General features: G+C 46.7%; 1 protein-coding gene across 4 annotated transcripts in view; it reads right to left on the reverse strand.

The window, feature by feature from the left end:
• The window catches only part of LOC138758764 (transmembrane protein 79-like), a 102065-nt gene that overhangs the window by 39758 nt on the left and 34392 nt on the right, over positions 1-27915 (reverse strand). Inside the window, exons 2-3 of one of the 4 annotated variants that reach the window (XM_069928129.1) lie at positions 14300-14404; positions 13776-13946 (exon numbers count right to left, since the gene is read on the reverse strand). The gene's annotated coding sequence lies outside the window, so the exon portion shown is untranslated. The other 3 variants (XM_069928128.1, XM_069928131.1, XM_069928130.1) reach the window with 3 other exon arrangements.

Genomic DNA, 27915 nt, shown 5'->3' on the forward strand with positions numbered 1-27915 from the left:
GACTTGTGTCCATTCCAACCAATGGATACAAGACTCATTGTATGTCCAGACCAGAAACATGTGAATGCCAAGGGCTGATGAATGAAGTTTCAGTTCCATCAAAAGCCAGACCAAAAAGGTGGAAGTGCATAACTCTGAGGAAAGGTACCTTGGGGCATTGACTGGAATCTAACTAATGCGAAGAGACATGTCTATCATCCAGCAATATACAGAGGTGACATTATTGAAAATCACCTGAGAAATGTCTGCCCTTAATGCACAAGACTAGCTGAGCATGGGGTTCAAAGATGCATTCCAGGCACCTGTGCCTCCAGGAAATGCAAACACTTTAGAAGTCTGGCTCCTGGACAAGCCCCATAGAATTGTTCAGTCCCATGGCAGAAGGTTTATTCAAGGCAATTGGGGAGGGGTGCAGGAACTTTGCTGGAGTTAGCCACTTAGGCTGTCTACAAGACTCGTGATGCATTGAGATTACTATTTATTCTAGGATTCACAGTTACATTCCACACTTACCAGGGTGGGTGACATGATGTTTTTAAGCAGCATTATCTGCTGTAGTCAATGGACTGGCTCTGTATTAATATCCACAAACAGTATGCACAGTCAACTCCACATCAACACCAGCCTGACCTGAGCATATTCCATCACCACCCAGAAAATTCCAGCAACTAAACCGCTTCCCATTCATTTCTACTGTGCTAGTTCCAAGCATAATATTGACCCAGAAAGTCCTGTTGCAGACGTTGAGTGATGGATAAAATGATCCTGCTCAGTCTGTTCAACATATCAAGCACACTACTGTCACAAGCAGGCCAAAATTCACCTGGGGGAAATTACTCATAGGTTTCAACTTTATGTCAGCAGAATCTTTCTGCTAAGAGTTTGGTCTAACATTTAACAGAAGAACTAAATAGGCCCCAACGCAAAAATATTCAGATTGAAGATTCTTTCGAGCTGGCGATATGTTTGGAGTGGCATTAATAATCAAAGAGAGTGAGACCAATGACAAACCACTGGAACAGACAAGGAGACCACAATAGCACAACGATTAAGTTATTGGAACAGTATTTACAGACACGAGTTCCAAACCAACCATCTCAGCTATGAGGTTCAAATATGTACAACTGAATAAATACAAGGGAAGAAAATATCCAAAAGAACAGTGCCGAAGAACAGTGGATTAGTATAAAAATTCATCTTATTTCTTTTGGTAAAGGAAAATTACCATCTTTACCCATGTGAATCCAGACCCACCAATGTTGTTGTCTCCTAAGTGCCCTCAGAAATGGGCTAGAAATAATATCCACTCATAAGACAATTAGGAACAGACAATAAATGTAGATCATCCCAGTGGCCTCTACATCCCCTGAACAAATATCTTGAGCAAGATTCATCAAAATAGGTTGCATTTTGAACCAACAGAGGAATTACATGCTACAGAGTGACAAAGCTAACAGCTAGATCATATCGCACAATGAACCATGTCACAAGAGTACCATCAGTGAACAGAATGGGTTCTTGCTTTGCCATACATGAGTGTGCACAGGGCACAGATCAGGCAAATTTACTGATCCTACTGCCTTATTGAAGGAAACAAGAGGAAGTCAGAGTGACATTGCACTGTGGTGCGGATTCCCAGAGCAAAGGCCTTTTCAACTGAAGACAGCATGCAGGGAAACGTTGACTCAAGGTAAGACTACACAATAAATGGGCAGGGTGTAAGTGGGCATAACAACAGGTTAGGACATTATTCCCTGGAGTGTAGAAGAATGAGGGAGATTTGACAGAGGTATTGAAAATTATGAGGGGGATAGACAAAGTAAATGTAGATAGGCCCAGAAAGGGTAGGTGAGGTACATGGGTTAAAAGCGAAAGGGGAAAAGTTTAGGGGGAATATGAGGGGGAACTTCTTCACACAGAGAGTGGTGGAATCAGCTGGCAGCTGAAGTGGTGAATGTGGGCTCAACTTTAACACTTGAAGAATTTGGACAGGTACACGGATGGGAGAAATATGGAGGGCTATTGACTGGGTGCAGGTCAGTGGGACTAGGCAAAACTAATGGTTTGGCACAGACTAGAAGGGCCAGAGAGGCCTGTTTCTGTGCTGCAATGTTCTATGGTGACATTGTTATTAATTTACGGTGTGAGGAAGCAGATGCCCCCAACTATTGAGGTGAGTTTCCACAGAAAGTTTTAAATTCAAATAATTAAGTGTGACCATACACTGGGTGTAGGTTAATGGGGAGTAAATTGGGCGGCATGGACTCGTGGGTCGAAATGGCCTGCTACTGTCCTGTATGTCTAAATTTTAAAAATTAATTTAAATTTAAAATTTAATTTAGAAGCCACTACATTTGCTTTTAAAGCCCATTTTGTTCATAATTAGTGTCTCTGCCTCCAACCATCTAGAGTCCAATATTTGAAATAATCTTCAAAATTGATTTACCTGTTTAAGTATTTGGTCACCTTCCTTGCTGTGGGACCAAGTCGTATCTGAATTCACTCCTGAGAAACACCTTATTGTATTATAGGTGCTATATAAATGTATAAGTCTGGAGTAAAAAAAGTCCTAATTCAGCCCACTATGGCTGCACGAGTGAATACAAGATCGTTCATTCATGAAGTGTCTCCTCCTTCATGATTCACTTGTTGGCGATCACTCTGAGAAATGCATTTACCAGCAGAACTGCTGGTGCGATAGTAGAGCCATTTTACTTATTCCCAGCAGCATCGTTACAGGCACTGGCTGTCATTCTGGATCTTGTCCAGAAGCAGCATAGATCTCTCAGTCTTGACCAATGTGCCTGCCGCATCTTGATTCACATGGACGAGAGGAAACCACACTCCACAGCAGAGCCTCAGTGCTCAATTTACGCTGCTGAACTTTAAATCTTGTGTCGGAGGTTGAGAGTGCAAGGGTTGTGGGATTTATTGTGGCAGGCAAGTTCAGCAGGGAGACTGCCTTCAGAGCAGGGGTGCTGCCTTCACTTAGTACTCTCAGTGAGCCCAATGATCATTTACATTCAACATATTACCTAAAGTTACGAATGTGATTCACACATGTATCCAATTCTCACTCACTGTGTGTATTCACCTCCAAAGTTGGAAAATTGGGACTTTCATTTGCTTCCCTTTCTCTTGTTATCGGGGCACAAGGCAATGCTATGGCGACTCTTTGCATTTACAGTAGGCAAAACTTGATTTATTTCTCATAACTTAATAATAAAACAATCCGTGAATCTTTAAGGTTTACCCTTAACAATAAACTCAATCAGGAACTCATTTGAGGACTCCTTACCTTATTGATGTTTTTTTCTCTCTGTATTGCCCAGTTTGTTTGCATTTCTTTGTTTACATTAAGTACAGTTTTTTTTCCATATCAATAAGTGGTAATTCTACCTTGACTGCAGATAAAAGGTTATATGAGATGTCACGTATGTATTCTGACAATGAATCTGAAATCTGAGATCTAAAATCTTCTCCGTGATGACGGAGAAGGAGGCTATTTGAACAATTGAGTCTGGCCAATTTGAACAATCCAAATCGTTCATTAATTTTCACGACAGCCCATTCTCCCCACTTACTCATTAATTTTGCCCATACATTAGGGGCAATTCAGACGGGTTAATTAATCTGCCCATTGCCTTGGCTTGTGAGGGGAAAACAGGTCCACCAGGTGAAATCAGAGCGGTCATGGGGAGAATGGGCAAACTCCACACAGATGGTACTGGAGTCAAGATTGAACCCAGGTCACTGGCAGTGTGGGACTGCTCTACCAGCATCACCACTGAGCCATTTATGTGTTTAAACTATTTGAGTCTAACCCTTCCCATAGATGCACCACTTTAAGAAAAGTAAGGCAGTGCATTGAGATTTCTACATCTCCTCAATGGCTGTTTTTTCCTTTAACAGGCTGACCCTCCAACTCAGTGATTGGGTATCCTGCAGCAGTTAACTCAGCCCCTGCCTCCTGAAAGTTTTTCCACTTTCTAAGGTGAATGCCAGGAGTTTGACAGAACACTCATTCTCTGCCTAGATGAATGCACACTCACACAGCTCAACATCATCAATTCTCACCTTTCCTCTTTTCATATTCACTTAACACCTTCTAACTGTGGGTCTTGACTCCACACCCTGCCATTCTTCAGTCTTTATTTTTTGCCTATACTTTGAAGAAGGGCTCAGGCCCGAAACGTCGATAATATATCTTTCCCTCCTATGGATGCTGTGAGACCTGCTGGGTTTCTCCAGCGTTTCTCTGTGTGCTTACCACAATCATAGCATCTGCAGACTTGCGGGATTCACTCAATACCATCTGAGACAAGGCAGTCAAAATTGATTGGTATTCACCAACCTTCAAACCACCCCCCCCCCCCCCCCCCCAACTCCCCACCTCCACCCTGCCCATGACTGTGGTCTGGGCAAGCTACAAAATACACTGCAGGAGCGTCTTCAACAGCATTTCCAGAATGCTGACCACTTCCAGGAGGACAAGAGCAGTAGGTACTCATAAGTTACCCTCCTGGTCTCAGAACATCCTGATATGGAAATATATTGAATTGGTCTTTCAAAGTTGCTGAGCCTTCCTTCGTGAAAGCATTCTAGGACGACCTTCAGTCTACCGATTGCTGCAAAAAGGGTGTGCATTGTAAGGCGGCCATGCCAACAAGCACATCCGACAGATGGAGAAGAAGGTACTTGTCCCAGATCCCGCGGGAAAAGGGGCCGTTTCTGAGCTCCAATTTTGTTTGCAAATTCATTAATTTAATGCTTTGCAATAATGACCAGCTTCCTTAGTAAAAAGGTCAGAAATGAAAACAATTAATAATTGTTGGATTGGTGCTCAATATCCTCTAATAAAATAGGTTTAAAACCAGCCACATATTGCAGCTATCTCTCGAAGCTCACTTTAACTGCTGTTAATCTGATGTTTTTCAGTTGAGGGCCATTTCACTAGCAGTGGCCATATTGTATCTGCAAAGTTCTTTATCGCACTATATTATTCTTAAAAATGTTGTAAGCTACTTCACGCGGTGAATTTGTAAATTGTATAACGTTAGCAAGCATAGCAACCCAGAGGACAGTGCTGACCTAAGTCAGTAGATCCACCTTCTGTTGATCTTGGCTGAGGGAGTATCATTGTCTGAAGACACAATGAGAACTTCTTGCCCCCAAGAGCAGCATCTCACCTGAAGGATTGAGGAAGAACCCTTTCAGCATTTCTTGGATGTCAGGCTGCAGACTGTGATTATAAAGCTCAAAGCCACATATTTCTGACCCAGAAACAGGAGTCTGCCATACAGGCGCATTCCTCATTTTCTGAACAGGACATTCTCACCTTAAACTTTCCACACAGTATTTTTTAAAACATTAACATCTGTTTAAAAACATGAATTTCAAAACTCTGTTTAAATGCTACCCTGTTCAGCAGAAACTTCATTTTGGCTGAAATGTGCACACATATATAGTTTCACACGTTTATCACAAAGTGATTACTTTGTATAACATTCTGAGAAAGCATTGTGTTTCACTTAACAAGAGGAATAAATAACTGTACAGATTGAACTAGTGCAAAGAAACTGAGACCTACTTACTGATTAGAAAAGGAACTGCTACACGGTTTCAGTGAGGCTCCATCCGCTCTTGGAGGTTGGCAGAAACACACAGTACTTAGTCGAAACAAGAAAATCTGATGAAAATCTCAGGCATGACGGAGTCCACAGTCACGACTCAACCCCCTCACAGGCTGAGGCCCAATCACATTTGCCCTGAGTTTACCAATCCGCAGTGAGTTCTTTCTCTCACATAAAGACATTAAGCAGCCAATTGGCAGAAAGCGACCCCTTGCACAGACTTCAAGCTCCTTTAGAAACCTAAAAAACGGGACAGTGCACATTTGTTCAGCCTGTCTACAGATTTCAGAGGATGTGCAAGAAGAATGTCTCTTAATTATTCCTCTGTGGCTCCATTCTCTTCTACTTACATAACTCAATTAAGCACTTAGCCCTTAGGATAATTCCAGCAGATTAAAACTTTAAACAGTACACAAAAGTGCTGCAGAACTGTGTACCGCACGACAACCAGCATCTGCACTACCACTAAAACTTTTGAACAGTTTGCTCCGCTTTCCTTTCTGTAATACAATGACTAGGCCTCATGGGAGAGCTGCATTCACTTCTAGTCAGCTTCAGGAATTAAGTGAGGACCCCTCCAAGATTTACAACAATACCTCAGGGGACCCACAATTTCAGTTACCAGATTAGACTGGAGAACTTGGGTTTGCTTCCCTTAGGAGTACATAGAACAGTGGGCATCACAGCACAGTAAGGCCTTTCGGTCCTTGATTTTGTAGGAAACTATATATACCTACCAAATTTTAAAAAAATGAAACCCTTCCTACCTCGTAACCCGCTAATTTTCTTTAATCCGTGAGCCTGTCTAAGTCTCTTAAATGCCCCTGATGCTTCAGCCTCCACCATCATCCCTGACGAGGCATTTTGGGAACCACAACTCTCTGTGTAAAAAGCATACCTTTGATGTTTCCCCCTAATCTTCCCTCCCTTCACTTTGCATGGGTGTCCTCTGGCATTAACTACTCCTGCCCTGGAAAAAAGGCACTGCTGTCTACCTTATCTATGCCTCTCAGAATCTTGTAAACCTCTATTAAGTCTCCTCTCATTCTTCTTCACTCCAAAAAGTCCCAGCTCTGCTAACCTTGCCCGATAAGACTTATTTTCTAAACCTCTCCACATCCTTGCTGTAATGAGGTGACCAGAACTGAACATAATACCCAAATTGTGGTCTCACCAGAGATTTGTAGAGTTGCAACGTGACCTCTCGACTTTTGAACTCAATCCCGCTATTAATGAAGCCCAGCATCCCATGGGTCTTTTTAACTACCCTATCAACCAGTAGTGAGTAAAGATTGGAAAGTGATGTATGTATAAGATCACAGCTGGCTAAGAAAGGGTAGATAGAAGGAAGGCGTTCCTGTTGATGGAGGCTTCGAGAACTGGAGAATGCAGATTTAGAATACTGACTAAAGATACAAGAGGTGGTGAGTGGGGGGAGGGCATGCGAGGGAAAACTTTCTGATGTAGAGAGGAATTGTGATCTGGAATATACTGACTGTGGAAGTAATGGGAGCAGAATCAATCATGTCTGTGGAAAAAGCAAGATGATAGACATATTAGGGGCAGGTTAGTGGCACAACTAAGACATCTAATGCCTCACGCCTCCTGAAATCCAGGTTCAATCTCTAGCACTGTCTGTGTGTGAAGTTTGTACATTCTCCCTGAATTTCCAGGTGAGGCAGCTTCCCTGTTTTCTCTGGGCTGCTGAGTCCCTCCAGCCTCTCTGTGTTTGGTTCAATCAATCCATTGCCTTGCCCTTGTGAACAATAGTAGGGAATAATGGCTAAACTACAACACCGGCATTCATGAGAAACTGATCTTTAGGTTCAATCCTAAAGTGGCAGCTGGGGAACATGACTTGGAGCGATAAAATACAATTGGAATGAGAAAAAGAAGCAGCTATTAGTAATCAACCATGAAATTACAGGATAGTTTAAAAGCTCAACTTGTTTGGGAAAGAAATCAGCTTTCCTGACTTGGTCAGGCCCTATCAATGACTCCCAGACCATAGTGTTCTGGCCATCTATCCCACAGGATGATGATGGTTTCTTTAGTCAGTTCCTCAGAAAGGAGCAGCATGAATGGATTTAGGTGAGTTGGGGGTTGTACAGGCCCAGACCCTCCCAGATCCAGCAGCCCGCTGAGGTCCAAGACGGCTGGGGAAAGTTCTGTTGCAGTGAATGGCCAGACCAAACTTCGATGCAAGGGATGCCCTTTCCGTGCTTCAAGGCACGTTTGCTAGATGGTCGTCAACCCTCTGAAATGGGTCATCCACCCTTTAACAGGTCTAGTTTTTCATCCTGCAGGGTGTCTAGCCACTCTCCGCACAGGCATGCCTGGTGGGGGAGCCAGTTTAGTCACCGACCACCCAACCATATGGCAGGTGGTACTGGGTTACATGGTACCAATAGCACTCAGACGAGTGACGTGACCAGCCCATAGTAATGTGCCCTCAAAGCCATTTGGTCCGCTGACAATTAGGGATGTGCAATAAATGCTGGCCTAGACACCTACATCTTGTGAATGTCTCCGGCATCACTGCCAGCCCAGAAACCTTCACATCTGCCTTTCCAGGAAGCAGATTCACCACAAAACTCACCATAGTTGGCAGGTGTACTTTCAGCTTAGATCTCATTCTCTTGAAATAACCCAAGGTTTTTTTCCTTAAAACCTACCAAGATTTTGATCTGACTCATGACTGATTTTGTGCTCATTTTCTCAGGAAAACGGCTCTGACTATCTGCCAACAGCTTTGGTGTGCGAAGGGAGACAGACAGCCGAGAAGCAATGTTCATTAACACATCACCTCTCTGAAAATAGATTTCATACATTTTCCAAACACCTTCAAGTATCCTTCCTCAATCTTTTTGCTGCACTCCATTTTGGAGTCTGGGGTGGAATTTAGAGCAACATCAGGACTTAGAACTTTGTTTGAAGCAGGTGACAGCAGACTGGAATTAGATGGGTCGAGAGACCTGAACCGACACTCAAGGCAAGAGCTGTAGTGGTGAGGTGACCATCTTTGCTCTGTCAGCTGCAACAGTAAGGTCCTCCCAGTGACTAGCCATTTCAATTCCACATCCCATTCCCACACTGACATGCCTGTCTATGGCCTCAGGGACTGCCAAAGTTGAGGCCACACATGAATAGGAGGAATGACACTGTATACCAGAGGGCATCAATATCAATTTCTGAAACCATCTCCCCCTGTTCTCTTTATTTCATTTCCCTCTCCCTCAAAGGAAATGCTGAGTTTCCATTCCTTTCCCCTGCCTGCCACCCACACCTTCCTCCCTCCAACTCCCCACCCCTTTCCTTCTTTTCTCCCATTAGAGAGTTTCTTTCTCAGACAGGTGCCCTCTTCCCCAATTGTCTCTCAGCTTCTTTCCCCTCCCAACTGTAATCATCTATTACTTGCAAGCAGGTGCTCCTCCATTTTCCCTTCCCCCACCCACCTTCATATCTGAGCCACTACTCATTTTTTGGCAGCCCTGGAGAAGGATTCATGCACCAAACGTTGACTGCCTTTTATTTTCCATGGATGCTGCCGAGTTCCTCCAGAACTTTTGTGTATTGTTCTAGACCAGTGATCCAGAAACCTGAGTTTAATGGCCAAAAAGGAACAGGGGAATTTAAATTCAGGTAAGAAAATAAATTTGGAATTAGAAGCTGGTCTCAGTAGTGGTGATATAAACCAACCAGATTGTCATTATATTCATCTCATTTCCTAATGTCATTCAAATAAACCAACCATCCCTACTTGGTCGGATCCAATTTATGACTCTAGATCAGCCATTCTCAACCTTTTTTCGGTTCTGACCCCCCCCCCCCAGGACTCAACTCAAAGTTTATGGACCATTTTCCCTGTGACACAATCAGGTTTTGGTTTCTTCCGTACTTCTCTCCTACCGATGATGTGGAAAAAAAATTATATTAGGCAAGGTGAAGTGAAAACAAGGCTTTTACTTGAACGTGCTGGGCCCCCATTGAGAATGGCTACTCTAGACCCAACAATGCGATCAAGTTCAAGTTCATTGTCACATGTACCGAGGCGCATGGATAAAATTTGTTTTACGAGCGGCCCAGCTGGACATGCCAGACAAGTACAGAAGTGCAGAGTTACAGAGAGAAGTCAGTTGGTATGAGAAAAAGGCAAAATCATTGTGAGGTTAATTCGGTGTTTGATAATGGCAGGAACGAAATGGTGTTTGATTGCCGTGGTCCACAATCTCGCACTTGGTGATGGGGGGGGGGGTGGGGGGGGGTGGGGGAAGGGGGTGAAGCGAGTGTGGCTAGAGTGGGATGAGTTCCTGAATGCAATGGCATGGACCTAATGAGCTGAATGACATGGTGCTGAAATGTATGAACAACTTTCTCTCCTCCTTAAAACTAGTTTTTTTGACCACACTTTTGCCCCGTCTTAATTAATTTCCAAGGCAACTTATAGATGGAGGGGTGGAGGGGAGGGGTGGTGGTCTGTGCTTTTGCAACCCTCTACAGTTTCTTCTGATCTTGGTTGGAACCGTTTCCGCACCATGCAGTGATGCCCCCTGACAGGATTCTTTCACTGGTGTATCTGAAATACTGTACAGAGATGCAGGTGGCATGCCAAATTGTTTAAATTGGACCAAGTTTAGGGGCAGCTTGGGCTGGACAACAGATGCCAGCATTTTCAGAATAATTCACCATCTAAACTGAATAGTGACAAAAAAAAAGGAAACATAATTGGATTGAATCCAGTTTGTGGCAACTGAAGAAGCTTGTTCTAATCTGAGAAATGCACTTGTGGCCTGGATGTTTGTGAAAACTGTCAGTATCTTAAGTGGAAAATAAATATAAAAAAAGATTGTGTGACAAACAACAGCTATTAATTAGAAATACTGCATTAAGAACTGCATATGGAGCTTTGTTTTACAATAATCAACACTGGAAGACATAAAGGGTTAAGTTAAATTGCCATGTTAAATAATATGAAGGTTGAGAAAGTGAATCTTTGTTTCAGTGCCTCATGTTTTGTGAAGGACATGATAGCTTTTAGCAAATATAAGCCTAAGGCACACGTTCACAGTTCAGCCAACTCAGATAGCTACCACTGGGAAAGTTTTCTCTTCGAGGAACTGTTGAGTTGAAGTCTTTGTTTATATTAAAACGAAGATAGACAGTCTTATGAAGACAGATGAGTCCTGAATGCTTGCAGAGGATGATACTGTCTCTCACCCCTCACCTCCAACCTTTCCCTGAAGCAGTCTATTTGCATAACCTTCTCCAGCTGTGAAGGACTTGTGTCGCCCTCTCTTGCTTCAAGCTATCGTTGAGAACTTCCGTTCAGCATCCAAGGCCCAAAGTTCTGAGATTCTCTCCCTGCCTTCAGCTTCAGTGACCTAGGACCTTGTCTTAATGACCATGTCAGCTTGCCCTGGCCGCTCCAGTTTCCTTCACATCTCAAAGAAGCGTTGTTAAATTAATTGAACGCTGCACCAAACCTCCTATTGTGGATTAAATGGCAAAATGTGATAAAAGGGGGAGTCGATGGGCATGTGAGGGAGAATAACCTGCAGGATTACAGGGGAAATGGAATCAAAAGTTTGTACGTTCTCCCCGTGACTGCATGGGTTTTATCCAGGGGTCTCCAGTTTCCTGCCTCTGTTTAAAACGTACCAAAGGTGTATGTTAATGGGGTGTAATTGAGCAGCACAGACTCATGGGCCGATATAGCCTGTTACCGTATGTCTAAATTAAAAAAAATAAAAATTTAAATTGAAAAGATTGCTTTGCTGGGAGCAAACGTGAACCTGAGAGGCTGAGCGGCCTCTTTTTGTGCTAAACTGGCAGCATGGTTAGCGCAATAGTGCCAGCAAACCCAGAGCCAAGTGTTGGATGTGCCACCACTCTGGATATTTCTAGGTCAAGTCATTTGTATCAAACCACAGCAATGGAATTTCTAATTCTTTCTAATCTCTAACTCTGCTCAGCTGTTCACTCCCCCTCCTCGTATTATCTCCCACTCTCACCCAGCGATGGAATCCTCCCATGCCTCTCATTTTCAGGCTTTTGAAACCTACATTTTTTTGGTTCTGCTTTGTACCTTCTTCTCAAGTCTTCAAGTCCATTATTTCCTGTTTAACTTTAGCAAGTTGACACTGTTACTGGCTTTATTATAAATGCCAAAAAATTGCCTCCAGTGTTGCTCTGCATGGATCCTTTCCATGGATTCTAAAATCCTGCCAATGGGGCATGAGTGTGAAAGCCAACATTTCTGGAAAGCCTACCCTTGCTGGCCTCAGAGTTGCTTATGTAAAACAATCCATATACAGTCTTTGCTGAATCCGCCTTTCCAACTGCAAGGAAGCACAATGGAAGCCACAGATCTTTAAAGTGTCAAATACTTGAGACATCTATAAAAGCTGTGACTATCAGGCAGAGAAACTCTGTAAGTGGGATCCCTGTAAGCCAGGACCACTTCATTGTTCCTCACAATTCGATGCTTGAGAATAAAGCTGGACTACAATTTGTGAATTATGGGAGTTATCATCGTACTGACAGGAACAATGGAGATGACGCCTCTTTTATCCAGTCTTGTCTTTTGAAGAAACCTCATTAAGAGTCCATTTTTTGTTTTGAATTGACAATAACATTCTGTAAGTCCAAAAAATATTGCCTGAACCAACATTAAATTAGTTTTAGGGAATAAAGTGGATATTGTTAGCATTGACTGGTACTGGTTGGGTTTGGGAGAAACTCTATTATGCTATGTATAATCATGTTTACCTCCATTCAGTGGCAGAAAAGGAGCCTCATTAAATGTGATCTGTCCATTGTAATCTGAACTACTACTGGCAATTTTGAGCAGAGCCAACCCCAGAACAGACTCTATCCTGGAGTACGAATCAGTCAGTACAACTCCGTCTCATAACCTAAAGGTCATGAGTTATTATGGCGCCAGCAACCCGGGTTTGAATCTGGCTGCTTGCTCTTCCCATGACTGCAAGGGTTTCCTTCAGGTGCTCCAGTTATGTCCCACTGTCCAAAAATGTACAGGGATTTGCAATTAATTGGCGTATTTAGGGTGCACAGGCTTGTGGGCCAGAACGGCCTGTTATCGTGCTGTACGTATAAAAAAACTCAGTCAATTGCTCAACATGAGCAGGGTTAACGAGAACCTGCTCACTCCCATTGTCTTGACTTGATCCTCTCTTGCTGGAGTCCATTCTCTAAAACTAATTCACTAAAATGTAATCACAGAAGCCAAATTGCAGTGGGGTTAATTAATTACTTATGGCTGGACACCATGCACAAAATTATTGAACTCTTAACTCTTATAATCAATTGAGATCCGGCTCACCAGTAACACAAGTTTTTACAATCATTTTGTAGGAACACAGAGTTCAACAGGAGACACATGGTGACCTGAATGATGGAATCGGAAGCCAAATTTAGCCTGCAGAAGGAATTCAATGGGTCAAGCAGTAGCAGGGAGATAAAGAACGGTTAACTTTTTTTTAGCCAAAACACTTCATCAGGGCTGGGGAAAGTCAGTACAGAAGCAGTATTAAGAGATCAGGGTGGGAGGGGTGGGGCAGAGGTCCCACACGAAATTGGCCAACCATATATAATGGACAGAGGTCAATGCAGACCAAGGGAGAGAGAGAGAGAGGGGGGCAAGAAAAACAATGAGTCAGGTGGAGAAAGATGGGGTCGGGCAATTAGAGTGCTGGAATTTGATTGGTAGAAAAGGTGCGAATTGTGGTGTGAAGAGAGAGCAGATGGAACTGGAAAGCTCACTCTCTGAGTTACTCCATGTCTCATCTGAATACATTTAAAAACCTTGAGGCCTCTTGTTTATTCAGCTCCAGATCGCAACACTAGTTCATTAACTACTTCATCACCAGCATCTTCTCTGCCCAAGGATCCGTGCCTCAGTATCTCCCTGACTGTATGACACCTGATGGAATTTGTAAAGTTACTATATTCCACCCATATGATCAAGGGGCCACCATGTCAAAAATTGAGCACACTGTGTTAGATCTTCTACCAATTTGTTCAGTTCTGTTCCCTTTGTTCTGTCCGCATAACTCTGCAGATTATTTCCTCGAGTACCAATTCTAATCTCATTTTGAAAGGTTCTTCACACTTTCCTTTTACCTGTCACAGGCCTTCTCACATGTGGTTAAGCAGCATCTGCGGAAGGAAATCTGTGATGGAGGATCATGAGCCTTGGTTCTTGAAGAGAAGTGATCTACTGCCGTGGATTGGGTCAGCCAGGGTTGAGCCAAAGGAATGCTGCTGTCCGTGTGGATTCTGGAGCATAGGCAGCTGAAATCAGAAGAGTGAAGGAGGATGGAGAAGACAGGCTCACATCAAGTAGCCAAAAGCCTCCCACTTGCCACAGGCGCCGATGGCTTTTGGCAGCTCTGGGATATTGAGAGCAGGCGTCGAGGAGGGCGATGGGGAGCAGGCAGCTGAAATCGGCAGGGTGAAGAACAATGGAGAAAACAGGCATAGATTTGGCAACCAAAGGCCTCGCACTGGCCACTGATGCCTTCTGGATATTGGGCCCAGGCATCGAGGAGGGGTGATGGAGAGCAGGAGCTGGATACGGGGGCTCAAGCTCAGCATCCAGTGGCAGTGGAGGTGGCTGCATCAGAGGAGATAGCATGATACTCAACTATTTGTTGACTTTCGGTAGTCTTTCCTTCTTTCTCTTCCTTTCTTTTCTTGCAAATTGGCACCAGAGCTTGGCCCTTCGCTAACCTGCTCCAGGGAGGAAGAACCTGCAGAAGGTAGTGAATGTCATTCATAATTATGCCGAGCTCTTGCCCCTCCATGGACTCCACCTCCCGTTGCTGAGGAAAAGCAGCCAACATGCGTATATAGACTCATTGCATCTCAAATACACTCTCTTCTCCCTGTCCCAACAAGTAGGAGGCTCAAGAGCTTGAAATTGCTCACCAACAGCCAGTTTCCTCCCTGTAATCATCAGGCTCTTGAATGAACCCCACTACAGTGCTTTCGTGTAGCCCTTGCTTGGTGCTATTTGTGCTCTACTTTATATAGATGGATGGGCCATCTATCCAGCCTGCTAGGCTGCTCGCAGAAAAACCCTTCTCATTATACCTGGAATAATGTGACAAATAAACATTTGTTAAATAAGTACAAATAAATACCCATACAGTAAAACCCCAAGTATCCGGCACCTATGGGTTTGGTAGATGCCAGATAAATGAATTTGCTGGTTGCTTGAGACTGCATGTTCTGTGGATTGGTGAACTGACCACTAGGGGCACCAATTTTAAACTATTGTATTTTTTACCTATTTATTTTCCACAATTATTTTGGCGGTTGCTTAAATTTGGATAATGGGGATTTTTCTGCATCTGTTTATATTATATATTAAATAATATCAAGTATAAAATATTATTATATATTGAAGAGAGCTGGTCAATAGCACTGTCCACCATCCTTTAGCAGATCCTGGTTTATGCATTCTTTATGTTTTCTGTCCTTGAGAATATCCTTGGTGGACCAACGTCATTAATCCTCGGCTTCAGTTTAACTAACCGTGCAAAGTGTGAGTTCTAAATGCAGATGTTTCTAATTCTGCTCTTGATTATTCCTGTGGAAGAGACAACAGTGGGTGATGTGCAAAGTACAGCAAAATGTGCCCGTTTTCTCACTTTCCACAGCAGCCACCTCTGTCACTTGCTAATCCTTTGAAATCCCAAAAGCCTCTTTGATAGCTATGCCACATAATTATTGTTGTCACTCAGTGCCCACTCAAAGTTAAAAAAGGATATTGAAAGGCCTTGTGATCAGTCTCCATGAAGCAAGACGCCTTAAAATTAAAAACCACTGCCTCGAGAGAGCCCAGTGTTATTGAGCCACCAGCATCAGAATCAGAATTTATGGTCATGAATATGACACAAAATTAATTTTTTGGCCCAGGCACAAGGATGACGTAGATAGACAATTACATAGAACATCAAACACTACAGCACAGTACAGACCCTTCGGACCTTGATGTTGTGCCGATCTATATATTCCTACCAAAAAACAAAAAAAAAAAGAAACTCTTCCTACCTCGTAACCCTCTATTTTCCTTTCGTCCATTAAAAGGCCCTAATGTTTCAGCCTCCACCACCATCCCTGGCAAGGCTGTCCAGGCAGCCACAACTCTCTGTGTAAAAAAAAAAAAAGAATTACCCCTGATATTTCCCTTAAGCTTTCCTCCCTCCACTTTGTACAGGTGTGTGTTTTCCACTCCTGCGCTGGAAAAAGATGCTGGCTTCGACCTCTCATAATCTTGTAGGCTTCTATTAAGTCACCTTTCATTCTTCTTCACTCTAAAAAGTCCTAGCTCTGTTAACCTTGCCCAATAAGACTTATTTTCCAATCCAGGCAACATCCTGGTAAATCTCCCATGCACCCTCTCCATAGCTTCCACTTCCATGAGGCGAACTGAACACACAATATTCTAAGCAAGATTTCACCAGAGAGTTGTAGAGCTGCAACATGACCTTTTGACTCTTGAACTCAATTACTTTTAAATAGAGTAGAAAATTCTGAAATGGAAACAGGACCATATGTAACCTTTGGGGGGGAATGTTTAAAGGAGATGTTCAGGGCATGTAGGTGCTGGTGTAGTGGTGGATACATAGACACGTGAATATTCAGGGAACAGCAGAACAGGCAGAGGGATAGCAATGTAGAGCACCTGTAACGTTGCCGCAAAACCACAAAATTCATGACCATAAATTTTGATTCTGAGATTTAGTTTAACGAGGTATGTTCACTGCGGACATCGAAGGCTAGTACCAACTTGTGTGGGCTGAATCCATCTGGTGTGGTCCAATAAGAGTGGAGATAGACTAGTATGGGCTGATACAGACTGATACAGTCAGTAGGATTGCCAGTAAAATATGCCTCCACAATCAATATGAATGAGTGCAGCCAGCAAAGTTCATAATATGATTGTACTGGTAAGTTACTGTCATCCCTGAGTTGTTTAAACACTGATACTCACTGCTGTCTCAGGTGAATGTAAACATTGGAATTGTATTGAAGGAGAACAGTCATCCCTCAGTCCCTGTTACTCAAGGAGATAATTTGGTCTTGATCCAATTGTCCTTGTTGGGAGAGCAGACGTCGGTCACCAGGTTTCCAATATAACGTCAGTGAGCACACTGTTACGGGACCTCATGAGCTGCAGACCTCCTCTGGGACTTCCTCAGCAGTGGAAGGTACTGCGGAAAGTCAAGTTGCTTCCTCCTTGTGCTGTGCACCTAAGGAACAATGCTGGGCTCTCTCTGTAACACTGCAGGAAAGTAATATGCTTGGAAGTAAAACTGGATCTCTGTAACGTGAAATGTGAGTCTGTAACTACAGCCAGACAGAGCAGTTTAGGTGACATTTTGCTGTCATCTGGTGCACACAGACAGCCATTACATCCTAATCTCAGAGTACATAGAGGACGTTCCATACAACCCTGAGATTCTTTTTTCCAGTGGGTGGGCAGAATTAATGATAGTGCAAAAAATAAACTGACTCAATGTTCACAAGTCAACAAATAAATAAATGTAAACAAACTGCAATAGAGAGAGAGAAAAAAAAATCAATGATGGGCAAAAGTTAGAGTCCCTGATTGAGTTTGTTGTTGAGGAGTCTGATGGTGGAGGGGGAGCAGCTGTTCCTGAACCTGGTGGTGTGAGTCTTGTGGCACCAATACTTCTTTCCTGATGGCAGCAGCGAGGACAGAGTGTGTGCTGGGTAACGTGGATCCTTGATGATTGCTGCTGCTCTCCGACAGCAGCGTTCCCTATAGATGTTCTCGATGGTGGGGAGGGCGTTGCCTGTGATGTCCTGGGCTGTGTCCACTACCTTTTTCAGGGCTTTACACTTTGGCAACAATTGGAATTTAGGCGCCACATTGAAAACTCTCAGAGGACCAGATATTGAATGGTTGGACACAATTAATATTTGATCTCATTGATAGAGGGATCAAATTTGGTCCAGACCTTTAGAAAATTGGCAGCTCCAAAAGAATGGAAAAACATTTTTATATGGAATCTATTGCAGCTTCCTGTTAATTCAGAGTGCTTTAAGGCAGAGAAGTAACTTAGTAGTGAAAAACAGAAATGCCGGAATTCAGCAGGTTTCACAGCGTCCATAGGAGGCAAAGAAATATTAGTGAGTCAGCTTTATACAGTATCTTTACCTCCTACGGACGCTGTTGTTAGAAACAGAAGTACCTTCACAGAAATTGCCCGAGACAAAAATTGAGAACAAAGAACATTTATTATACAACAATACAAAGTTGGGTGCTTCCCCTTACCCTGGGAATACACACATACACTGGGGCTCACCCAACTTTTATAGTTTATTTCAGTATAGAAGTACCCTCCCCCTTACATTCTTCTGCCTCCTGGATGAGTTTGGCATTAGGCAATCCTGTCTGCCTACGTGCTGTTTCTGTGAACTTGGAGGACCAGGGGATATCCTGTCGGTGTCCCATCATGTCATTGTCCTTATTCACACCTTCCTGACTCTCAGGGCGGACTAACTTCTTACATGTAGAACTTGCTAATTCTGTCTAAGGCTAGAAGACCCTTATCTTATTCAGACTAACTTTACTTCCTACATTCTATTATCTATTCTTATCCTATTCATACTGGCTTTATTCATTACACATATATCTATATTAGTTTCCTCATCTTCATATTTTTATATCAGTTTTACTCATCTCTCACACTATGAAACCTGCTGAGTTCCTCCAGCATTTCTGAATTTTCACTGTAATCACAGGGCCTCGAAGTAACTTAGCAAACATGTCACCAAAATAACTCACAAGAAAGAATTATAATTCAAAAGGACATGTGATTTGGTTGGGGGGGTGGGAATGGTTGGTGTGCAGGGGGATCCATCACTTGAAGGGGAAAGTGATCACTTCAGGGGGAGACCTGTCAATCGGGGAACGTGTCATTTGGGTTGAGAGAAATGTCTTAGAGCTCAGCAGAGGAGAGGGTCAAGAACTTGAAATTCCCAGACATCTTTGAGGATCTATCCTGGAGTTTCCATGTTACTGCAATCACAAAGAAGGCTCGCCAGCGGCTATACCTTGTGAGGTATCTGAGGAGATTTGGTATGTCACCGAAAACTCTCCAAAACTTCTACAGGTGAACAGTGGAGAGCATTCTGGCTGGTTGCATCACTGTCTGGTATGGAAGCGCCAACTCTCAGGACAGGAAAAAACCAGAGGGTTATTAACTCAGCCTCGACATCATAGGCAGCACATTTCACTCCATCGAGGACATCTACGTGAGACAAGAAAGCAGCCTCTATCCTCAAAGAACCCTACCACCCTCTTCACTCTGCTACCATCGGGGAAAAGGTACAGGAGCCTGAAGATGAGCACTCAGCGGCACAGACAGCTTCTTCCCCTCGGACATTGGATTTCTGAATAATCAATGAACCAAAGACACTGCCTTTCTTTTTTTTTTTGAAGACTTTATTTAAAATTTTATAACATGAATACAATAGAGAATTACATTTAAAGAAAAAAAAATTAAAAAGGTATGATTACAATATTACATCAGAAAACTACACAAAATAACCCCCTCCCCCGTTAATTGTAACACAATATTAGTAATCTAACTTAAAATTAGTCCAACCCTCCCCCACCAAAATAAAGAGTGAAGAGTTAATAAAATTAACAATATTATATATGGAAAAAAAATACCCACTTACAAAAAAAGAGATAAAACTTAACCTAAAAAAATTCTAACAACAAAAAATTTTTTTTTTATCAATACTAAAATATCACGCTTAAACATATATTTCTTTGGCTTGGCTTCGCGGACGAAGATTTATGGAGGGGGTAAATATCCACGTCAGCTGCAGGTTCGTTTGTGGCTGACAAGTCTGATGCGGGACAGGCAGACACGGTTGCAGCCGTTGCAGGGGAAAATTGGTTGGTTGGGGTTGGGTGTTGGGTTTTTCCTCCTTTGCCTTTTGTCAGTGAGGTGGGCTCTGCGGTCTTCTTCAAAGGAGGTTGCTGCTCGCCAAACTGTGAGGCGCCAAGATGCACGGTTTGAGGCGAGATCAGCCCACTGGCGGTGGTCAATGTGGCAGGCACCAAGAGATTTCTTTAGGCAGTCCTTGTACCTTTTCTTTGGTGCACCTCTGTCACGGTGGCCAGTGGAGAGCTCGCCATATAACACGATCTTGGGAAGGCGATGGTCCTCCATTCTGGAGACGTGACATATATTTAAATCAAACTTAAATGCATATAATTAGCAAACGGAGTCCACTTTAACTTATAAAAAGACATCTTATCCTGAATTGAAAAAGATATCCTTTCCATAGTCAAACAAAATTTCATCTCCAAATACCACTTATCTAAAGTTAGTATATTTTTATCTTTCCAAGTAAGTGCCATACATTTCTTAGCCACAACTAAAGCTAAATAGATAAAGGAAATCTGACAATCCTCTAAACCTAAATCAATTAATGATTGCATGTTCCCTAATAAAAATATATCGGGATCTAATACAAGATGGATATTATATAAACTGTTAAAAATAGATTGAATACCTTCCCAAAACTGCTGCAATCGATCACAAAGCCAAACAGTATGCAAAAAAGTATTGGCCGTCTGATCACATCGAAAACAAGAATCCAACTTACTAAGACCAAATTTTTTAATTTCTCCGGCGTTAAATATAGCTGATGAATAAAACTAAATCATCGCTAGTCTAGCGTTAATTAATTTCCGAATACTATTCTGACAAATTTCCATCCAAGCTTCTTCAGCTATTTTATGTCCTAAATCTTTTTCCCATTTCAACTTATCTTTATCCCAGTCTTTTTTACTATCAATTTCTTGTAAAATACAATACAAATCAGATATATATCCCTTTTTTGGTATTGAAAGTACATATTCTTCAAAACTAGATTCAGGTAATAAAATCATATGTCGACCACATAACTGTTTAAAAAAGATCTTAATTGATAATATACAAATATCTTTGGTTTGGCTTCGCGGACGAAGATTTATGGAGGGGGTAAAAGTCCACGTTAGCTGCAGGCTCGTTTGTGGCTGACAAGTCCGATGCGGGACAGGCAGACACGGTTGCAGCGGCTGCAGGGGAAAATTGGTTGGTTGGGGTTGGGTGTTGGGTTTTTCCTCCTTTGCCTTTTGTCAGTGAGGTGGGCTCTGCGGTCTTCTTCAAAGGAGGTTGCTGCCCGCCAAACTGTGAGGCGCCAAGATGCACGGTTTGAGGCGATATCAGCCCACTGGCGGTGGTCAATGTGGCAGGCACCAAGAGATTTCTTTAGGCAGTCCTTGTACCTTTTCTTTGGTGCACCTCTGTCACGGTGGCCAGTGGAGAGCTCGCCATATAACACGATCTTGGGAAGGCGATGTTCCTCCATTCTGGAGACGTGACCCACCCAGTGCAGCTGGATCTTCAGCAGCGTGGACTCGATGCTGTCGACCTCTGCCATCTCGAGTACTTCGACGTTAGGGATGAAAGCGCTCCAATGGATGTTGAGGATGGAGCGGAGACAACGCTGGTGGAAGCGTTCTAGGAGCCGTAGGTGATGCCGGTAGAGGACCCATGATTCGGAGCCGAACAGGAGTGTGGGTAAGACAATGGCTCTGTATACGCTTATCTTTGTGAGGTTTTTCAGTTGGTTGTTTTTCCAGACTCTTTTGTGTAGTCTTCCAAAGGCGCTATTTGCCTTGGCGAGTCTGTTGTCTATCTCATTGTTGATCCTTGCAGCCGAGATAGGTAAACTGGTTGACCGTTTTGAGTTTTGTGTGCCCGATGGAGATGTGGGGGGGCTGGTAGTCATGGTGGGGAGCTGGCTGATGGAGGACCTCAGTTTTCTTCAGGCTGACTTCCAGGCCAAACATTTTGGCAGTTTCCGCAAAGCAGGACGTCAAGCGCTGAAGAGCTGGCTCTGAATGGGCAACTAAAGCGGCATCGTCTGCAAAGAGTAGTTCACGGACAAGTTTCTCTTGTGTCTTGGTGTGAGCTTGCAGGCGCCTCAGATTGAAGAGACTGCCATCCGTGCGGTATTGGATGTAAACAGCGTCTTCATTGTTGGGGTCTTTCATGGCTTGGTTCAGCATCATGCTGAAGAAGATTGAAAAGAGGGTTGGTGCGAGAACACAGCCTTGCTTCACGCCATTGTTAATGGAGAAGGGTTCAGAGAGCTCATTGCTGTATCTGACCCGACCTTGTTGGTTTTAGTGCAGTTGGATAATCATGTTGAGGAACTTTGGGGGACATCCGATGCGCTCTAGTATTTGCCAAAGCCCTTTCCTGCTCACGGTGTCGAAGGCTTTGGTGAGGTCAACAAAGGTGATGTAGAGTCCTTTGTTTTGTTCTCTGCACTTTTCTTGGAGCTGTCTGAGGGCAAAGACCATGTCAGTAGTTCGTCTGTTTGCGCGAAAGCCGCACTGTGATTCTGGGAGAATATTCTCGGCGACACTAGGTATTATTCTATTTAGTAGAATCCTAGCGAAGATTTTGCCTGCAATGGAGAGCAGCGTGATTCCCCTGTAGTTTGAGCAGTCTGATTTCTCGCCTTTGTTTTTGTACAGGGTGATGATGGTGGCATCACGAAAATCCTGAGGCAATTTTCCTTGGTCCCAACAAAGCTTGAAAAACTCACGCAGTTTGGCATGCAGAGTTTTGCCGCCAGCCTTCCAGACCTCTCGGGGGATTCCATCCATACCTGCTGCTTTGCCACTTTTCAGTTGTTCGATTGCCTTATATGTCTCATCCAGGGTGAGGATCTCATCCAGCTCTAGCCTTAGGGGCTGTTGAGGGAGCTGGAGCAGGGCGGAATCTTGGACTGAGCGGTTGGCACTGAAAAGAGATTGGAAGTGTTCTGACCATCGGTTGAGGATGGAGATCTTGTCGCTGAGGAGGACTTTGCCGTCTAAGCTGCGCAGCGGGCTTTGGACTTGGGGTGAGGGGCCGTACACAGCCTTTAGAGCCTCGTAGAAACCCCTGAAGTCGCCAATGTCCGCGCTGAGCTGGGTTCGTTTGGCGAGGCTAGTCCACCACTCATTTTGGATCTCCCGGAGTTTGCGCTGAAGATGGCTGCATGCGCGACGGAAGGCTTATTTCTTCTCTGGACAGGACGGCTTTGTAAGGTGAGCCTGGTGGGCAGCTCGCTTCTTTGCCAGCAGCTCCTGGATTTCCTGGCTGTTTTCGTCAAACCAGTCCTTGTTTTCCTGGAGGAGAAGCCCAGTACCTCTTCAGTGGATTGCAATATGGTAGTCTTCAACTGATCCCAGAAGGTTTCAGGGGACGGGTCCGTGATGCGGGTTGCATCGTCGAGCTTTGCTTTGAGGTTTGCCTGGAAGTTTCCTCTCGCTTCGTCTGATTGCAGGTTTCAAACATTGAACCTCTTTCTGGGGGCTTTACTGTTCCTGGGCTTTGGCTTGAAGTGAAGGTTGAGCTTGCAGCGAACCAGCCGCTGGTCAGTGTGGCATTCCGCACTAGGCATGACCCTGGTGTGGAGCACATCTCGTTTGTCACTTTCTCGCACCAGGATGTAGTCCAGGAGGTGCCAGTGTTTTGATCGGGGATGCATCCAGGTGGTCTTAAGGCTGTCCCTCTGCTGAAAAAGGGTGTTTGTAATGACAAGCCGCTGTTCTGCGCAGAGCTCCAACAGGAGGCGCCCATTGTCGTTGCACTTGCCGACGCCATGCTTGCCCAGGATTCCTGGCCAGGTTTCTGAGTCTTGGCCGACACGAGCGTTGAAGTCGCCCAGGATGACAACCTTGTCGGCTGTAGGGGTGCGTTGGATGAGGTTGCACAGGTCGGTGTAGAACTTGTCCTTTTCTGCTGGTTCCACCTGGAGGGTTGGAGCATAGACACTGATGAAGGTGATGCGACGCTTGTTTTGAAGGGGGAGTCGCATGGACATGATTCGGTCCGAGTGGCCTGTCGGAAGGTTTTCGAGTTTGGAGGGCAGGGAGCAGGTAGGTGGAACTAGTGGGTTTCACATAAATCAGTGCGGACTGTACTGTAATTGTTATATGGTCGAGTGAGGCAGGCGGAGGCCCCGATCCGGGCAGAGAGTGGGAGGCGGCGGCCCCAGTACGGGCACAGAGAGAGCAGCAGCGGCCCCGGCCCCGGTCTGGACGAAGGGTAGGCGGCAGCGGCCCCGATCTGGGCAGGAGCAAGGGGGAGACGGCGGCCCAGGCCTCGGTCTAGTGAGGCAGGCGGAGGCTCCGATCCGGGCAGAGAGTGGGAGGTGGCGGCCCCAGTACGGGCACAGAGAGAGCAGCAGCGGCCCCGGCCCCGGTCCGGGCGAAGGGTAGGCGGCGGCGGCCCCGATCCAAGGGGGGAGACAGCGGCCCCGGCCTCGGTCGAGTAAGGCAGGCGGAGGCCCCGATCCGGGCAGAGAGTGGGAGGCGGCGGCCCCAGTCCAGGCACAGGGTGAGCTGCGGCGGCCTCGGCCCCGGTCCGGGCAGTATGGACCGACCTAGGAGGGGAGGCAGGCCCCTCCAGCCCGGGTAAGAAACCTGCATAGGAGAAGGCCACTCCGATATAAAACCTACGACCCAAGGACCTCGCTGCCACGTCCCAACTTGCTCGGCCACGGCACAAGAACCATGGGTGTAAAGGGTGGGGCCAGTACTGCGCGCACAGCACTCCACCTAAAAGCTCCTTTGCGCAGGCCCGAGGACAGGTCCACGTCCTCCCCCTCCCCGTCCTCCCCCTCCCCGTCCTCCCCCTCCCCGTCCTCCCCCTCCCCGTCCTCCCCCTCCCCGTCCTCCCCCTCCCCGTCCTCCCCCTCCCCGTCCTCCCCCTCCCCGTCCTCCCCCTCCCCGTCCTCCCCCTCCCCGTCCTCCCCCTCCCCGTCCTCCCCCTCCCCGTCCTCCCCCTCCCCGTCCTCCCCCTCCCCGTCCTCCCCCTCCCCGTCCTCCCCCTCCCCGTCCTCCCCCTCCCCGTCCTCCCCCTCCCCGTCCTCCCCCTCCCCGTCCTCCCCCTCCCCGTCCTCCCCCTCCCCGTCCTCCCCCTCCCCGTCCTCCCCCTCCCCGTCCTCCCCCTCCCCGTCCTCCCCCTCCCCGTCCTCCCCCTCCCCGTCCTCCCCCTCCCCGTCCTCCCCCTCCCCGTCCTCCCCCTCCCCGTCCTCCCCCTCCCCGTCCTCCCCCTCCCCGTCCTCCCCCTCCCCGTCCTCCCCCTCCCCGTCCTCCCCCTCCCCGTCCTCCCCCTCCCCGTCCTCCCCCTCCCCGTCCTCCCCCTCCCCGTCCTCCCCCTCCCCGTCCTCCCCCTCCCCGTCCTCCCCCTCCCCGTCCTCCCCCTCCCCGTCCTCCCCCTCCCCGTCCTCCCCCTCCCCGTCCTCCCCCTCCCCGTCCTCCCCCTCCCCGTCCTCCCCCTCCCCGTCCTCCCCCTCCCCGTCCTCCCCCTCCCCGTCCTCCCCCTCCCCGTCCTCCCCCTCCCCGTCCTCCCCCTCCCCGTCCTCCCCCTCCCCGTCCTCCCCCTCCCCGTCCTCCCCCTCCCCGTCCTCCCCCTCCCCGTCCTCCCCCTCCCCGTCCTCCCCCTCCCCGTCCTCCCCCTCCCCGTCCTCCCCCTCCCCGTCCTCCCCCTCCCCGTCCTCCCCCTCCCCGTCCTCCCCCTCCCCGTCCTCCCCCTCCCCGTCCTCCCCCTCCCCGTCCTCCCCCTCCCCGTCCTCCCCCTCCCCGTCCTCCCCCTCCCCGTCCTCCCCCTCCCCGTCCTCCCCCTCCCCGTCCTCCCCCTCCCCGTCCTCCCCCTCCCCGTCCTCCCCCTCCCCGTCCTCCCCCTCCCCGTCCTCCCCCTCCCCGTCCTCCCCCTCCCCGTCCTCCCCCTCCCCGTCCTCCCCCTCCCCGTCCTCCCCCTCCCCGTCCTCCCCCTCCCCGTCCTCCCCCTCCCCGTCCTCCCCCTCCCCGTCCTCCCCCTCCCCGTCCTCCCCCTCCCCGTCCTCCCCCTCCCCGTCCTCCCCCTCCCCGTCCTCCCCCTCCCCGTCCTCCCCCTCCCCGTCCTCCCCCTCCCCGTCCTCCCCCTCCCCGTCCTCCCCCTCCCCGTCCTCCCCCTCCCCGTCCTCCCCCTCCCCGTCCTCCCCCTCCCCGTCCTCCCCCTCCCCGTCCTCCCCCTCCCCGTCCTCCCCCTCCCCGTCCTCCCCCTCCCCGTCCTCCCCCTCCCCGTCCTCCCCCTCCCCGTCCTCCCCCTCCCCGTCCTCCCCTCCACGTCCCCGTCCTCCCCGTCCTCCCCGTCCTCCCCGTCCTCCCCGTCCTCCCCCTCCACGTCCTCCCCCTCCACGTCCTCCCCCTCCACGTCCTCCCCCTCCACGTCCTCCCCCTCCACGTCCTCCCCCTCCACGTCCTCCCCCTCCACGTCCTCCCCCTCCACGTCCTCCCCCTCCACGTCCTCCCCCTCCACGTCCTCCCCCTCCACGTCCTCCCCCTCCACGTCCTCCCCCTCCACGTCCTCCCCCTCCACGTCCTCCCCCTCCACGTCCTCCCCCTCAAAAGATGCTCACAAACTCAAGCTAGCATGCTGGAACATCAGAACCATGCTAGACAAGGCTGACAGCCACCGACCTGAACGTCGGTCTGCCCTCATTGCACATGAACTCCTCAGACTTGACATCGACATAGCCGCTCTCAGTGAAGTCCGCCTGGCAGATGTAGGCAGCCTCCAAGAACGCGGCGCGGGCTACACACTCTACTGGTCTGGCAAGACTTCGGATGAATGACGCCTATCTGGTGTAGGCTTCATGGTCAAGAGCTGCATTGCCTCCAAACTCGAATACAAATATAGAATTTCCACTAATACCATATTTCCTTTGTAATTCGTCAAAGGAACAAAAACAACCCTCAGAAAAACAATCAGATAAATTTTTTATTCCCTTCTTTTCCCATTGTTTCAAAGTGGCATTGGAGACCGTAAAAGGAACAAGTTGATTATTATATAATGGCAATCTTCCAGAATATATATTTTTAAGTCCCAATTTTTTAAGTTTACTTGTCCATAAATTCAATAAGTGTTTCAATATTGGCACATCGTAAGTTCGTAGTAAATTTTTATTCCATCGAAACAAAAACTCATGAGGAAATTTTTCTAAAATAACTGCCATTTCTATCTTTACCCAACTAGGTGGGTCATCCATATTCATTATGCACTAAGAAATTTAAATTGAGCTGCTTCGTAATAATGCTGAAAATTCGGTAATCTTAATCCTCCAAATTGAAAATCCCACATCAATTTTCTCATTTGATTGTCGTGGAGAGGAGGGGGAAGAGCTGTCACCAAGGGGTGAGATCTGTCACGTGGGAGGATCTCTCCCTTGAGGGATGAGAGCTGTCACAAAGGAGAGTGAATTGGCACTCAGGGAGAAAGAGGTATCTCTCAGAGGGAGAAAGTTGTTATTCAGAAGGGAGAGAGCAGCCTCTCGAGGAGGAAATGCTGTCACTCAGGGTGAGAGCTGTCAGCAGTGGGGAGGGCAGCTGACCTTCGAGTAGGGAGGTGTTCGAGGGAGAGAAATGTCTGTGGAGAGGGTGGGGAAATGCCACTCAGGAGAGCTGTCAGCCAGACTTGTCACTCAAGGTGAGAGGTCTCTATGATAAAGTAGCCCAGGGTGGGTGCATTCAAGAGCCATCAGCGTTCCATCAAGCACTGGATGAACCAGAGGGCCAGAGTAGAGGCCCCCTATGCTAGAAGGATAAACTTAGTCAGCTCATTTCTCAAAGAGACAATGATCTCAAGAATTATGATCTCAAGAATTACAACAAAAGCTCTCAAGTATTAGCCTTGCACAAATATGATGAGGAGGAATTTCTTGACCCAGAGGGTGGTGAATCTGTGGAATTCATTGCCACAGAGGGCAGTAGAGGCAGGTTCATTAAATATATTTAAGAGGGAATTAGATCTATTTCTTCAGTATAAGGGTATTAAAGGTTACGGAGAGAAGGTGGGGACGGGGTACTGAACTTTAAGATCAGCCATGATCTCGTTGAATGGCGGAGCAGGCTCGAAGGGTCAAATGACCTACTCCTGCTCCTATCTTCTATGTTTCTATGTTTCTATATTGGGAGCGAACAAATTTTAAAAAGACCAGCTATTGAACTTTGTCATGCTGATATAGCAGCAGAGTGGTTACATTATTGGACTATTATTCCTGAGGCCTTATTTTTTTTTATATTCAGAGATACAGTAAGGTAACAGGTCCTTCTGGCCCACAAACCATGTGACCAGTTGAACTACCTCAGATTTGGAACATGCGTCTTACCACGTAAAAAACA

The sequence above is a fragment of the Narcine bancroftii genome, chromosome 3 (assembly GCF_036971445.1).
Source record: "Narcine bancroftii isolate sNarBan1 chromosome 3, sNarBan1.hap1, whole genome shotgun sequence".
Classification (NCBI taxonomy): Eukaryota; Metazoa; Chordata; class Chondrichthyes; order Torpediniformes; family Narcinidae; genus Narcine; species Narcine bancroftii.